We start from the raw sequence: 14,669 nt of genomic DNA on the forward strand, positions 1-14,669 counted from the left end.
TTTCGGACCAATAAAGGCTCAGGTCCAGCCTATCTAACTTCTTGTCTTCTCCCATACAGTCACTCCAGAACCTTGCGCTCCAATAACAAACAGATACTAATCATTCCCAGATTCAAAAAAAGCTCGATCCGCAGGTAAAACCTTTCAAGTTGGCGCCACCAACTACTGGAATAAACTTCCGCTTTCTCTTCATCTGATTCAGTCAGAACCTGAAATCCGTAGATCTCTCAAAACCTTCCTTTTCCGTTAGTACTCTGTTTCTGGTGTTCTTTGCTGTCTGATCACTAGCGCCGGGACACCCCTTTGGGTTAGCTGCGCGCTTTACAAAATACACAATAAATAAATAAATAAAATGGTTATTGTGGGGCTCACAGACTGTTGTGACTGGACGCTAGTGATGGAAAGGAAAAGGGAGATGCAGCACAAAAGAACAGATAAAACGCTTGTAGGGTAGAATTTAATCAGGTTTTTGTTTGCTTTGTGAAAGTGAAATGAAAGAAAACGCCTCCCAAAGTCTCGCAGTTAAACCGCAGGGAACGTGACTACTATTCACAGTGCAAATAGGTCAAGGAGTGAGAGAAGCATGGGTGTAGGGGTGTCTATGGATAAGTTGTGGCTTTCACACAAAGCTTTTTGCATTTTTCATCAGAGGGCACATTTTTTTAACAGCATATAATAGTGCAGAGACTCCGCACTCCATTTTAATATTTTATGACTGCATGTGAGTTGCAGGCATGGAATGTGATCTTCACACAACGAGGTCAAGTGGGGTTCACTGTTTATAAAAGCTGGGTCCCCAACTCTCTCACTAGAGCGCAACTGTTAAACAGTGACTTGTTGGGGGCATGGCTTGCACGCCGCTACGGTATGGCGTGTCCAGCTTGCGCTCCGGGGCTTCGGGGGTTGACAAGGTGATTTTTTACCCCCATAGGCGAGGGAGCCTCACTGAAACCAGCGCCACAGACGTCGGAGCATGCGGTGAGCAGCCTGTTATACTTTCGCTGCTCCCGCGGCTCCGTTTCAGGATATTTTTATCGCGAAGTCCTTCTCCTCAGAATATTAGGGAGTGGCCCCCATTTTGTTTTATGGTGGCGGCGCTCGCGTTTTCTCATCCCCTGCAGTGCCTCAGATGCTTTTCCTGTGGAAACTCTCAGTAAAGAGGTTGGAGATGCTACATTTTGTTTAAAGGAGATTTTCTTTCTTTCAAACGCTTAATTATGATTACAATACAGCCTACAGCCAAGTAATGTGTATATGTGCATTCTAATTGTTTTTTGGAGCAGTGTATCTCTTCTTCTACTGCATTTTCCCTGCACATTTACTTCATGGTTATCTGGCTATTGTGAATGTTTTGCGCAGCTGCTCCTTAGCCTAAGGATGTGATACTGTGTCACTGAACTGTTTTTTCTATGCACGACCTGCACCTCAAAATGGTGTCATCTTAGTATATTGGGTGCTGTCTTGTAGCTCAATGAATGTTTGACTCTATACTACGCTCAATACGATATTCTAGGGCACTCTTCTGATCATAAGTAGTTTCTGGCTTTTTTGCAACGTCTTTTACTCAAAGCTGGCTTTCTTCATTGGCTGATAACATGGGCCTTTCTCCCAAACTCAAGGACTCGAAAGGTCACCTCAAGAGATCCAAGCAAACGTCTCCAACTTCGGAGATAACTTCGAAAGATACAGGTACTACTCTGGACACTATTTTATCTCGTCTAAACGCTGTTCATGATATTGCGCAATCGACCAAAACTAACACTGACTTACTCCAAGTTGAAGTGGCTGCAATCAGAAATGACTTTAAGGCCTTATCTGTTCGTGGTTCGGCTGCTGAATCACGGATAAGTGGTGTTGAGGATACTGTGCAACAGCATTCTAAGTCACTGCAACAGATGTAACTCTCCGTGACTGTGTTGAGGAGAGATGTTACGGAACAGGAAGATCGAAACCGCAGGAGCAATATACGTATCTTTGGGCTGCCCGAGGACGCGGAGAAGTCAGTCCCATCATTGATTGACTTACCAATGGATTCCTTCTGTACTACAGATTTCCTTTCAAAAAGACTTTGAAATTGAACGTGCGCTTTGTGTTCCTACATTCCGGCCTAAATCTTCACCTCATCCTAGAGCTGTGATTTTTAAACCTTTGCGTCATCAGCATTCTGAGCAAATCTTAGCTCATATGAGGAAGATCAAGTCGGTTACTTGGGAGGGCCACAAGATTGCTATTTCCCAGGACTTTGCTAGAGACACTGTTATTAGACGGAAGGGTTTCCTTAATATACGACGAAGATTACTTGACATGAACATTCCGTTCTCCTTTGCGGGTTCTTCAAGATTCCGCATAACTTTTAAAGGTCGTACTCAGATCTTCTATGAGCCCTCCGACCTTTCGACCTTCCTAGATAATCAGATGGAATCTCGGATGGATTCTTCACCTTCCCCTGGTTTGGTGCCACTTCTACGGTCTTTATTCTTCTTTATATGTTACTGTTATATGATGGGCTGTTTGACTGTCATGCTCTAACTTTTTTATCTCCAGGTTTTGTCTTCTATTTGCTTTTTTCCTGCTAAGTTGTGTCTTGTTTTCTTCTTTGTTTATTGTCTCTTTTTTCTCTCTGTTTTTTATTTCTTGGTGTCTCATCTCTTTTCTTTTCCTGGGAATGTATTATTATGTGATGGTTGTGTATTATTGCTATTTTTCAGGTTCTGTATAGAGTTTCTTTGGCTTTTATTTTTTGACCTACTTGTTGATTGTAGTCTGTTGTGGTCTCGTCGCTGTGGCTCGATGCTTTTGAGTAAGTTTTTCTGTTTTGATGTTCCTGTTTGTTAAGTGTATTTATGTGAGTATTGTGTTTTGTACGTTATTGGTCTTCTCTTTTAACTCTTTTGTACATATCATATCTGTTTTCTTATTAAGTCTACTTTATTCTGTTGCTTTGATTATACGCTTATTGTTTTTATTCGTTGGTTGATTTGGTTTACTATATTGATAAAATGAACTTGCTATGCCTTGTTAATTGGGTTAGATTTGTGAGAAATGAATTAATAAGTTTAAGGTTTTTGTGATGTTTTGAAAATTTATATTTAATGATTTTTCATGCTATAATTGTTTATGATACTATTTTTGTTGTTCTACGTTATGAATCTGTTCATATCTGGTTCATACATTTATCCTGTGTTTTTTCCCATTGCTTCATATCTCCTGAACTCACCAGATTTGCTTTTCTCTTTTCTCTTTTTATTATTACAGTTCCTATAATGTGTTTTTATATTGTATTCGCAATTATCTCTTATCAACTCGTTTAGCTATTTCCCGGTATTTGTATGTATGTATTTTCTGCTTATTAAGCGCAACTGCCACCCAAAGGGTATCCTGGCGCTGATACCACATCATTCCAACGAGTAAACCACATTACATTGCTCTGGGAAACAAGACGGTCTTGAGATCCTTTTTAAAAGAAGTGAGATCTTGTCTACTCCTCAGCGCCAACGGGAGGGTATTCCAAAACGTGGCGGCTGTGAAACTAAAGGCGCGGCCGCCCATCCTCACTCTATTGATCCTAGGGACCGTCACTAGAAACGCGGAGGAGGATCTCAAAGGTCTGGCAGCATGATACCAGGAAAAAAGATTTTGAAGCGGTATCGGTCCCTGTCCATGCAGAGCCCTGAAAACAAGGCATAAGGCCTTAAAGGTAATTCTCTGTTGGACAGGTAGCCAATGAAGATCAGCCAGTGCTGCAGAAGAAGAAGCAGAGCGTGGGCGGGATAGAGCCAGTTTGGCAGCCATGTTTTGAATCCTCTGCAGCTTTAAGATCAAAGTTTTAGGGGCTCCCAGAAGTAGTGCGTTGCAGTAGTCTAATCTACTGAGAATAGAACTACGCACTACTTCTGCTCTAGCTTCCATGGGGAGAAGCAGTAAGATCTTGCGTAGGGCATGAAGTAAGCCCATACATGTCACCGTGGTCCTGTTCACAGAGGCGTCAAGCTGCAGATTAGGTTCAAACAGAACTCCCAAATTACGGGCCGATTCAGCAGCCTCTACCGTGCCTAAGATAGAAGTAGGCCAGAAGTCGTCCGGAAGCGGACGAGGGATACGATCTAGGGAGCAGTGAAGAACCTCAGTTTTAGACCCATTAAATTGAAGCGAGTTGACTCGCAGCCACTCTGCTGTTGCCGACATACAGCAGTGGAAAGTGTCCCTCGATACTGTCTCTGTACCCTCAAATGAAAAAGTCAATTGAGTGTAATCGGCATAATTGATGACAGATATGCCGAATGACTTTATCAGGTCTACCAGGGGTCGAAGATAAAGATTGAAAAGTATCGGACTGATCGCTGACCCCTGGGGGACACCCTGATTCACTTCGAAAAGGTGGTAACGCCACTGCTTGCTGTCTGTTGCTGAGATACGATGTTAGCCATCTCAAAGCCATGCCAGTTACTCCTATGCTCTGCAGGCGGCTGAGTAGTACTGCATGGTCCACCGTGTCGAACGCGGCCGACATGTCAAGCAGCACTAAAAATGCTGACTTGCCCCTGTCGACACGCGTTCGCAGATCATCCAACACGGTGACCAATGCAGTCTCAGTGCCATGAGCCGCCTAAAGCCGAAATGTGATGTATCCAAGCAGGAGTTATTTTCCAGAAAGCTGGATAATGCTCTCGTGACCCATTTCTCAATAATTTTTATCGCAAATGGTAAGAGCGAAATGGGCCTGTAGTTGGCCGGGCTTGAAGGATCCAGAGAAACCTTCTTTAGCAATGGTGTAACTATCGCCAACTTCCAACTATCTGGAACTAATGCTGTTTTCAATGACTGGCAACAGATGGAGTGAAGCGGAGGAAACAGCTCATCTTGAAATGCCTTCCAGATCTTGTGTGGCATAGGGTCAAGTGGTGATCCTGAGGACACGCCATTGGCCAAGACGCAGAACTCCTCCAAAGAGGGAATAGGAAAGCAAGACAGCTGAGAGAGCTCTTTCCTATTATAATCCCTCTTCGGGCCCGCATGAAGGGGGGATTCTGCGGGGGAAGATAAAGACAATGCGGGCTGGCCACAGATTCGTAGTCCATTCAAAATTGTCTCAATCTTCTCCTCAAACGCAAAGGCTAGAGAATCGCACAATTCCTGGGAGACAGGAATAGCTGGTACAGTACAAGCCGGGTTGGCTAGATTGTCGACCAGTTTAAACAAGGTCTGCGACTTGTTAGGGGCCTTGGCCAGCGTATCTACCAGAAATTGAGCTTTGGCCTTTTTCAACTGAACCTTGTATTCCTGCAAGGCCACTTTATATGCTGCCTTATCCGACTCCTTATATTCTCTCCTCCAGATTCGTTCCGCCTGTTTACAGCGGAGTTTATGCTGTCTAAGGTCATCGGTGAACCAAGCATTAGTTCCTCTAGGTCTGTCCCTCACCTTCCTTAGTGGAGCCAGCTCATCCAGAGATGTCACAATCTGCTGGCAAAGGACACCATAGCTTTTGTCTACACTATCCTCCACCGAGAAAGCTCTAGGCAATAGTGTGGGTATATTCGGTTGCTTTAGAAGGCGAGACCATTGTCTACTAAGCTTGGTACCATCTGGGACGCCTATCCTTAGCGGACCAGGCAGAGAGACAGACATTAGAACCAGTGCATGGTCGGTCCAGCATTGACCCACGACCTCTCCAACTGTGACTAAGTCCTTATCGGCAAATACAAGATCTAAAATATGCCCTTTAGCATGAGTAGGTGACACAACCAGCTGTGCAAGTTGTATATTACTACATGCCTGGCAGAGTTCTCTGTAGGCCAGATCTTGAGGGCCAGAGGGCCAAAGATTGAAGTCACCCAACAGTAGAAATCTAGTATGGGAATTTGAAAGATCGTAAATCAGATAAACCAATGACTGAAGGGCCGTGGTGGTTGAAGAGGGCGGTCTATAGCATAGAAGACCCGTTACCAGAGTGCCGCCCTGGGTCATGATGGAAAAGCCCATGAGCTCGAACCCCAGTACCTCTTTTACCGCCAACTGCGTAAGGGAAATAGAGTCTTTGAAAATATAACCTATTCCGCCCCCTCTGCCAGATACTCGAGGGGTATGTCTTATAAGGTAGCCCGGGGGACAAGCCCACCCAAGTTCCACTCCGCAGTCCACTTTAGTCCAGGTCTCCGTAACAAATAATATGTCTAAATGTAAGGATTCTATTAAAAGAGCAATTTCAGCATGGTTCTTTACAAGAGATCGCACATTCAACAATCCACAAGAGAGAGCTGTAGGAGGAAGAAGGGTCGAGATACATTGTTTACCGGCATTATCGTTCCTTTAGCATATGGCGTTATGGCTTTTTCTTTCTATTTCCCTAGTTGACCTTTTTCCTTGCCTCTCCATGTTCCCCCCTCGTATGGATTTGGTCTCCAATAGACCTCCCCTGGTGGGTTTCTTTTCTCTTTTCTTCCTGTTTCTTTTCTTTGCCTCTCTTTCTTCTTTTTCTCTTCTTCTTCTTCTCCCTTTTCCTTCCTTTCCTTGGATCTCCTGCTGGAGCTTTACTTTTGTGGTGTCCTTGCTCTTGTTTTCTTTGTGCTGTTTTGTAATTATTTTTTGGGAAAAGTCTTTTCTTTTATCAGTTACTTGTGCGTATTTTCATCTTTCTGCTGACATAATGCTATTACAAGAAACGAAAATATCATATAAAGAAGCCTTGCTTTTGAGGAAAGAGTAGGTCCTTGATGTTGTGTGCTCTGATGCTTTAGGTAAGAAAAATGGAGTGGTTACGTTGATTTCTAGAAATTCGGGGCTGTCTGTGGTTACTGCAGAACATGATTCAGAAGGTAGGTGGTTGCTGACTCGATTGTCTAATGGTTCTATTGATCTCTATGTTTTGAATATTTATGCACCCACTAGTGATGATCCAACTTTTTGGCGTTCTATTACTAAGAAATTATCGGATGTCCCTCATAAAGGTAATTTGATTGTAGGGGGGGACTTTAATCTTCCTATGGATCCCATTCCAGATAGACACTCGGCGTTTAAATTCCGTCCTGCTAGAGCTCATAAACAGATGATTAATTTGTGTTCCTCCGCTAATATTCATGATTTGTGGCGACTGCATAACCCTACTGGTAGTGACTTTTCTTTTTTTTCTTCTCCTCACTCTAGTTTCTCCCGTATTGATTATCTTTTAGTACACTCAGCCCTGTTACAGTTTTCATCGTCTCCTCTCATTCATCCGATTCTTGTCTCAGATCATGCTGCGGTATCCTTTTCTCTCCTCAATCTGGCGGATAAGACAGAACCTCGTACTTGGAGGTTAAATTCAGAACTTTTACATGATCATGCTCAAGTTGAGGCACTGAATGAGGAAATTGTTACTCGGTTGGCTCCCCGGTGACCTTATGGGATGCCTTTAAATGTACGCTTAGAGGACAAATTATTAAGCGAATGGCAAGAGGAATGCTGATATTAAGAAGGATCTTGCTGATTTAGCAGATAATATTAAAACACAAGAATCTCTATGTCGGCAATCTAAAGATACACAAGTATTACAAACTATTAAGAACTTGAAATATTCCTACAATACTATTGTCACTAAAAGAGCTCACATTGGGGTCCAAGTCCAGAAATCTAAACGGTTACTTTTAAAAAATCGGGCAGATAAGATTATGGCAGCAACACTAAAGTTTCAGGAGTCCAATATTCGATCAACTCAGATCTCTTGTATTACTGATAGTTCTGGTACCAAACAATTTCAAACTAAAGAAATTCTTAAGGTCTTTCGTGACTATTATAATAAATTGTATACTCCTCAAAACCAATCTTCGTTTGACCACTGTCAACAATTTTTAAAAACAATCCCTATTCAGACTGTTTCAGATGATGAAAGTGCAAAATTGGGTAGTCCGATTACATCTGAGGAGATCATTCATGCTATTAAATCCACTCGTTCTGGGAAGGCTCCGGGGCCTGATGGATTTCCCATCATGTTCTACAAGACTTTCCTCCCTTCTGTGGCTCCTTGCCTTAAAGATGTCTTTGATACTTTTATCTCATCGGGTGCAGTTTCGGGTTCAGCAGCGGAAGCCACTATTGTGGTAATTCCGAAAAAAGGAAAGGAACATTCAGACCCTAAAAATTTCCGGCCGATTTCTCTACTTAATATGGAAGCGTACATTTTCGCCAAGATTTTGGCCAAACATTTGGAATCATATATTCCGCTCCTTATTCACCCATCACAGACTGGTTTTGTTAAAGGTCGTTTGGCTAGAGATAATATCCGAACCTTTTGTCATATCATAGGGAAAGCAAAACTTTCATCTCTTCCGGCGGCTGCTCTTGCCCTCGATGCCGAGAAGGCTTTTGATAAGGTTTCCTGGCCTTTTTTACATGCTGTTCTTTGTGCACATAATCTTGGTGATTCCTTTGTTAAAATGGTAATGTCTTTATATGCAAATCCTAAGGCAAATATTAGAGTTAATGGTGCTACATCCTCTTTCTTTCATCTTTGTCAAGGCACTAGACAAGGGTGCCCACTGTCCCCTCTTTTGTTTTTATTATCTATTGACCCGCTTCTTCGACTAATTAATTTTAATCCAGATATTAAAGGTTTTCAATTTGGCTCACACGGTATCAAAACAGCTGCCTACGCAGATGACATAGCTACAGCTATTCCAGCCATTACTGATACTATTAATCGTTTATCTAGTGTCTCGGGATATACTCTTAATGAAGATAAAACCTTAATGCTTATTGTTTTCCAGCCCATATGGGGAATGCTGGCTTTAAATGGCAATCAAAGCAGATTAAATATTTAGGAATATGGTTTCGCAGTACTCTATATGACACAGTTGCTTTTAATGAAGCCCAAACCTTGCTCAAGATTCGTCAACTTCTGGATGTGTGGTCTCCTAAATATATATTTCATGGTGGGGACGTCTTCAAACCTTAAAGATGATGATAACGCCTATTATCAATTTTGTCTCATCTATGCTTCCTATCCGGCTATCCTCCTCTTTTTTTCACGATATAGATACCTTCACTTCTAAGTTACTCTGGAGTGATAAGAGGGCCAGAAGGGCTTATAAATCTTTGAGGAAACCCTATGATATGGGAGGTTGTAACTTTCCTGATTGGGATAGATATCAGGTAGCTTTCCTAGCCTCACAAGGGGCTTTGTGGTTTTCCTCCGATCCTTGCCATATCCCGTTCTGGGTCTTGATTGAGCAGGAATGACCTTTTCTTCTGCCTCTCTCCTCTTTCTTGACTACGTCTACTTTGTCTATTCCTTTTTCTCGATCTATTATTTTGGACACCATTGCAGCAGTTAAAACTATTGATAGGAAAGTGTCTACTTCTAGACATAAATCTCGATGGTCTTCTCTTTGGCGCAACTCCAAAATTAAAATTGATATTGATTCAAACTTATTCACATATTGGGCTAAAAAAGGAATTACATTGGTTCATCATCTTTATGATTCTAATAATGATCCATTACCTTTTTCTTCCTTAGCTCAGCAGTTTGCTCTTACTAATTTGGATTTTTATACCTTTTTGAAAATCAAAGTTGCTCCTGCTAAGGCACGTCTTGATCCAGTTTCTCCTACTGTTTCTCTTTTGCTTTTGTGTCTCAGATCTGGGCATGTGGCTTCTAAGATCTATACATTTTTGTCTTCCAATCCACCTGTGCTAACTACTGTTACTCAACAGAAATGGTCACATCATTTTGACCATGATCTTACTAATCATATCTCCTCAGACACTTGGCAGTTGATTGGGAGACTTTCTCTTCGCCATACGATTGCCCCTTCTCTAATTCAATCTACATGTTTTCTCTTAATTTACTACATTGGACTCCAGTGCGCTTACATTCGCTTAATCTTAAAGATGATGATCTTTTTTGGCGTTGTGGCCTAGCTGCGGGTACCTATCCACATATGTTTTTTGAGTGTTCCCTACTCCAGCCTTTTTGGGATTTGGTTCATAAACATCTTATGTTAATATTCAAGATTCAGTTTCAGCTTTCTTTTATCATAATTTTGTTGGGTCCATGGGCGTCACCCATCCCATTACCATTGGACTCTGTGGACATGCAATTATTACATCTGCTATTAACAATTGCGGTGAAGATTGTCCTTACGGAATGGAAATCATTTAATTCCATCTCTTATCATACATGTTGGGCCTGGGTATCTTTTTTACGAGGAGCACATACCTCTGTAGAAGAGGCTCATCTCATCCCTTCTATTTCGAGTGGTGTTTGGAGAGCTTTGGATGAGTACATGGACTTGGCATCAAAGGGGTTGGTAGAACAATTTCCCTTTGTGTCGTCTCTTTGATTTCTTTCTTTCTTTTTGTAGTGCTGCAGGCAATCCCCTCCCCCCCTTTTCCCCTTCCCTCTCCTTTTTTCTGCCTTCTCTTTTCCTACTTTTCTTATTCTTCTTTCTTCCTTTCTGTATTTCTTCTTTCTCTTTCTCTCTTTTTTACACATTGCTCCTTCTCTTTTTTCATTACTCTCTCTTTTCCCTTAATCAATTCTTATCAAAGTGATACATCTGATTTTTCTTTTTTTTATTATTATGGTTTCTCGGATATTGTTCCTCTTTTGTATCACATTTATGAAATTATTCATTGGAACTGTACATGTCATAGTTACATTCATGTTTCTTCCATTTCTTTTTTAGTCACTTTATCACTTTTTATTGTATTTAACTATTTATATGCCTTTTTGGAAACTAATAAAATATTGAACAAAAAAGCCCAAAAAAAGCAGACTTGTTAGCATCTGCAGAAAACAGGAAAAGGCACAAATGCCTTTGAAGGGTTGGCCAACAACAAGAGAAATGCCAATACTGATGCGTTATTTAGATTATTTCAACCAGAGGTGTAAGAATCATAAAACAATACACCCGTAAGCTCATTAGTAGCTTTTATTTCAATTTGCACAATTTCTTTTCAATTTTTTCAAAAAGGGAACACATGACTCAATGTGGTGAACAAAAAATAAATTGTAAATATAATTCAACACCAGAGCTAATAATGAATCCACTTACATTAACATACTTCCAAACCCATTCACTCTCATACATATTCAACCCACTTATTGCAAAAAAGAAGTGTGACATATGCTTCCCCTAGAAAGCACCCAAAATGCCAAACGCAAATGTGGTTAACTTACAAGGGGATTTTTTTCTTTATATATGTGCCCTATACAATATTTACACTGATATACAACAAATGGAATATTTACATTAATCGGACAAAACCCAAACAAGCCTAATTAACAAAACCACTGTTTGGCAAAAGAACGTGGTCTACGTGTTTCGAATCCCTTAAATTCTGGGATTCTCTTCAGGACCAGAAACCACTGTAAAACACAAACAGAAAGAACGATGTGACTGTTGCCTATTCAAATCTAAAGAGCGCTCACAACTCTTGTATTACCTTAGTGCCTCCTTACCTATTCTGAAAAAGTCATCAGGTCAATTTTCAAAGGAGTAAAGATGTTGAAAAACGCTGTGATGTAAATAAGGAGGACAAGGGGGGTAGAGAAAAAGAGAGAAAGACACATGAATTTGTCTTATCCTAAACGGATCAGTCAGTCTTCTATGACTCAATCCCAATGCTGTTTTTACATATATGATAAATGTCCGCTCTGGCGATTCATAAATGACGCCCCTCGATGTTCAGACAATTAGAAGGTGACGGTGTAATACATATTATGCTGTATGTACTATATCTCTTTTGTTTTATTACTTGTATTTCTTCATGTACTTCTTCTAATTGAAAACTCAATAAAAAACTCTTAAACAAAAGAAAAAGAAGGGGATGGTGTCCTGTTGATGAACTGAAACCGACAACACCCTCTGTGATTTAATAAAAAAGCACCCCTTATCAGAGACTTGTTAGCATCTGCAGAAAACAGGAAAAGTTACAAATGCCTTTGAAGGGTTGGGACACGGTTAGTCATCTGCTTGCTGAACACGCTTGTGTATACCACCAGTCCTAGTAATTTAATATGGTTAAGAGAGCCTGTGTCTGAAACATCACGTCACTGGATGTATGACGTTACAACTCATACTTTTACAACGCATACCATTACAACGAAATTTTTACAACGCAAAAACTATTACAACGCATGTATTTTCAACACATGTATTTACAATGCAGGTACCTTTACAACGCATACCATTACAACGTAAGTATTGGTAAGTATATATTATTTTTTTTTATTTAAAATAATTAAAAATAATCTATTTTAATTTAATGTAATGTTATTTAATTTAATTTAATTTCATTTAATTGATTTAATTTAAATTTAATTTTATTTTATTTTTACCCTGTACCCCTGTATCCCAAAAACCCAAAACTGACCCTGAACCCTAAAAATACCCCTGTACCCCAAAAACCCAAAACTGACCCTGAACCCTACAAATACCCCTTTACCCAAAAACCCAAAACTGACCCTGAACCCTAAAAATACCCCTTAACCCAAAAACCCAAAACTTACCCTGAACCCTAAAAATACCTCTTTACCCAAAAACTGAAAACTGACCCTGAACCCTAAAAATACCCTTTTACCCAAAAACTGAAAACTGACCCTGAACCCTAAAAATACCCCTTAACCCAAAAACCCAAAACCGACCCTGAACCCTAAAAATACCCCTTTACCCAAAAACTGAAAACTGACCTTTAACCCTAAAAATACCCCTTTACCCAAAAACTGAAAACTGACCCTGAACCCTAAAAATACCCCTTTACCCAAAAACTGAAAACTGACCCTGAACCCTAAAAATACCCCTTAAAAAAACCCAAACATATAAAATTTAAAATATAATTATATACTTACCAATACTTACGTTGTAATGGTATGCGTTGTAAAGGTACCTGCGTTGTAAAAAAATGTGTTGTAAATACATGCGTTGTAATGGTTTTTGCCTTGTAAAAATTTTGTTGTAATGGTAGTGCGTTGTAAAAGTTGCGTTGTAAAGGTTGTTTCCCCACGTCACTAGCACATTCATATTATCAGGGCTTTATGATACTTGTAAAAGAGTTAATGAAATAGTTTTAAGCTTGCTACCCACTTGTGCGCCGCCGTCAGCTTCACTTTCTAATCATTTTCTAATCATTTTCCATTTCGGTAGGGTTTGGGGACCCCTCACTCTACTTAGAGGCTCTGCTGCCATACTAGCATGTACCTGTGGGAGCTGCTCAGGGGCAGGAGTGTCCCACTGTACCCAGCGGCCCCAGCTCTGCCCGCAGTGCACAAATGTACAGTGGGTATTTGCTGCTCCCCGCTGACCTCAAACTGCGGTGTTGACACCGCTTTACGTTTGCTGTACTTGTCCGTTTTTTATGTTAGTGCCGCATATATAATATATATTTGTAACACAACAGAGGCAGTAGTTAAAGGTGTCACGAATCAACACGCGAACACGTTTGACTTAAAAATACAATGTACGGTGTTATGTTAGGCTTAAGTGTTGGTTTCTGAAACCTACAGTGTCTGAACGGACTGAGGACAGATCAGTGTTAGAGACGTCCGAACACAATAAACTTAAACAGACAGACCCAGCAAAATATGTTTTCATAGGAACACACAATTTGGACAACCTGGGAAGCCGGTATTGATACATGTTATCCCATTTCATTTGGAAATTCAGTCTCCAAATGTTTTGTTTATCTCTGTCTGTCTCTCTCCTGTTTTACACGAAAGGTCACAATTTTTGCTTTCATTCTTGACCCTCGAACGATAAACAGCAACACTCAAAGCAGACCCTACTCAGCGATCCCAGCCCTAACTAAAAAGCCAAATATGCATTCATTTGGGGGGTGACAAACCCCTAACACCTTCCTGAAACTACGGGACTGATCATTATTACGGCTGCCAGTCTACAACTTTCCTGGAAATAAACATTTGCATTATCGAAGCGCCATTAGTATTCTCCGGTATTTACACAGCAGCATTCCGCCAGAGTTACCCTGACTCACCCGAGCAGACCATGCAGTCACGTCATTGATTTTTTTATTTTCATGATATCACTTTTTCCTTTAAAAGGCAATACTACAAGTACCATAATTTAAATTAACAAAACAAAGACATGCGAACACTTCAAACTGATCACTACAAATATTCTTCTTTTGAGTTTTCACAGGTTTACCTTGCCCATTACCTCATCGTTTGGCAAAGATCCAATACAAGGCCAGGAGAAGGTTCCAGGGGGGAAATTCTTTGGATGCCTCTTTTTAACATAATCGCCAACCAAGAGGAAGAGTGCTAAAAACAGCAGGACGTTTGAGATGGTCGCCTGCTGCAGAAGGAAAGTTACAGCAGACAAAATAGGAGCTGTGCTGATGAAAAAGAAGCCTGGTGGGCGCTGTGTTGATTAAAGAGAATATGGCACGAGCCTGCTGTAGCGGCCGGCATGTTACCCGGCATTTCTCCCCCGCAGCCTCTTATGAGGTGTATAAAGTACAGCAGCCTAACCGTGAGCCCGCTTCAGCCTTAAATGAAACACGAGGCTGGCTCGTGAGCATGTCGGGGTGGGGAGAGACAAAGTGGCCCAGCACATTAAACGTATGGGTCCAGTGAACAATGCGCTATACCAAAAAACAAGGAAGTAGTCCATGCATTAAAAGATACAGCCCTGTTGCGGAACTTAACTGTAGTTAGGCGGTGCTGCTTCCGGAAT

Source organism: Lissotriton helveticus, chromosome 3_1, assembly GCF_964261635.1.
Source record: "Lissotriton helveticus chromosome 3_1, aLisHel1.1, whole genome shotgun sequence".
Lineage (NCBI taxonomy): Eukaryota > Metazoa > Chordata > Amphibia > Caudata > Salamandridae > Lissotriton > Lissotriton helveticus.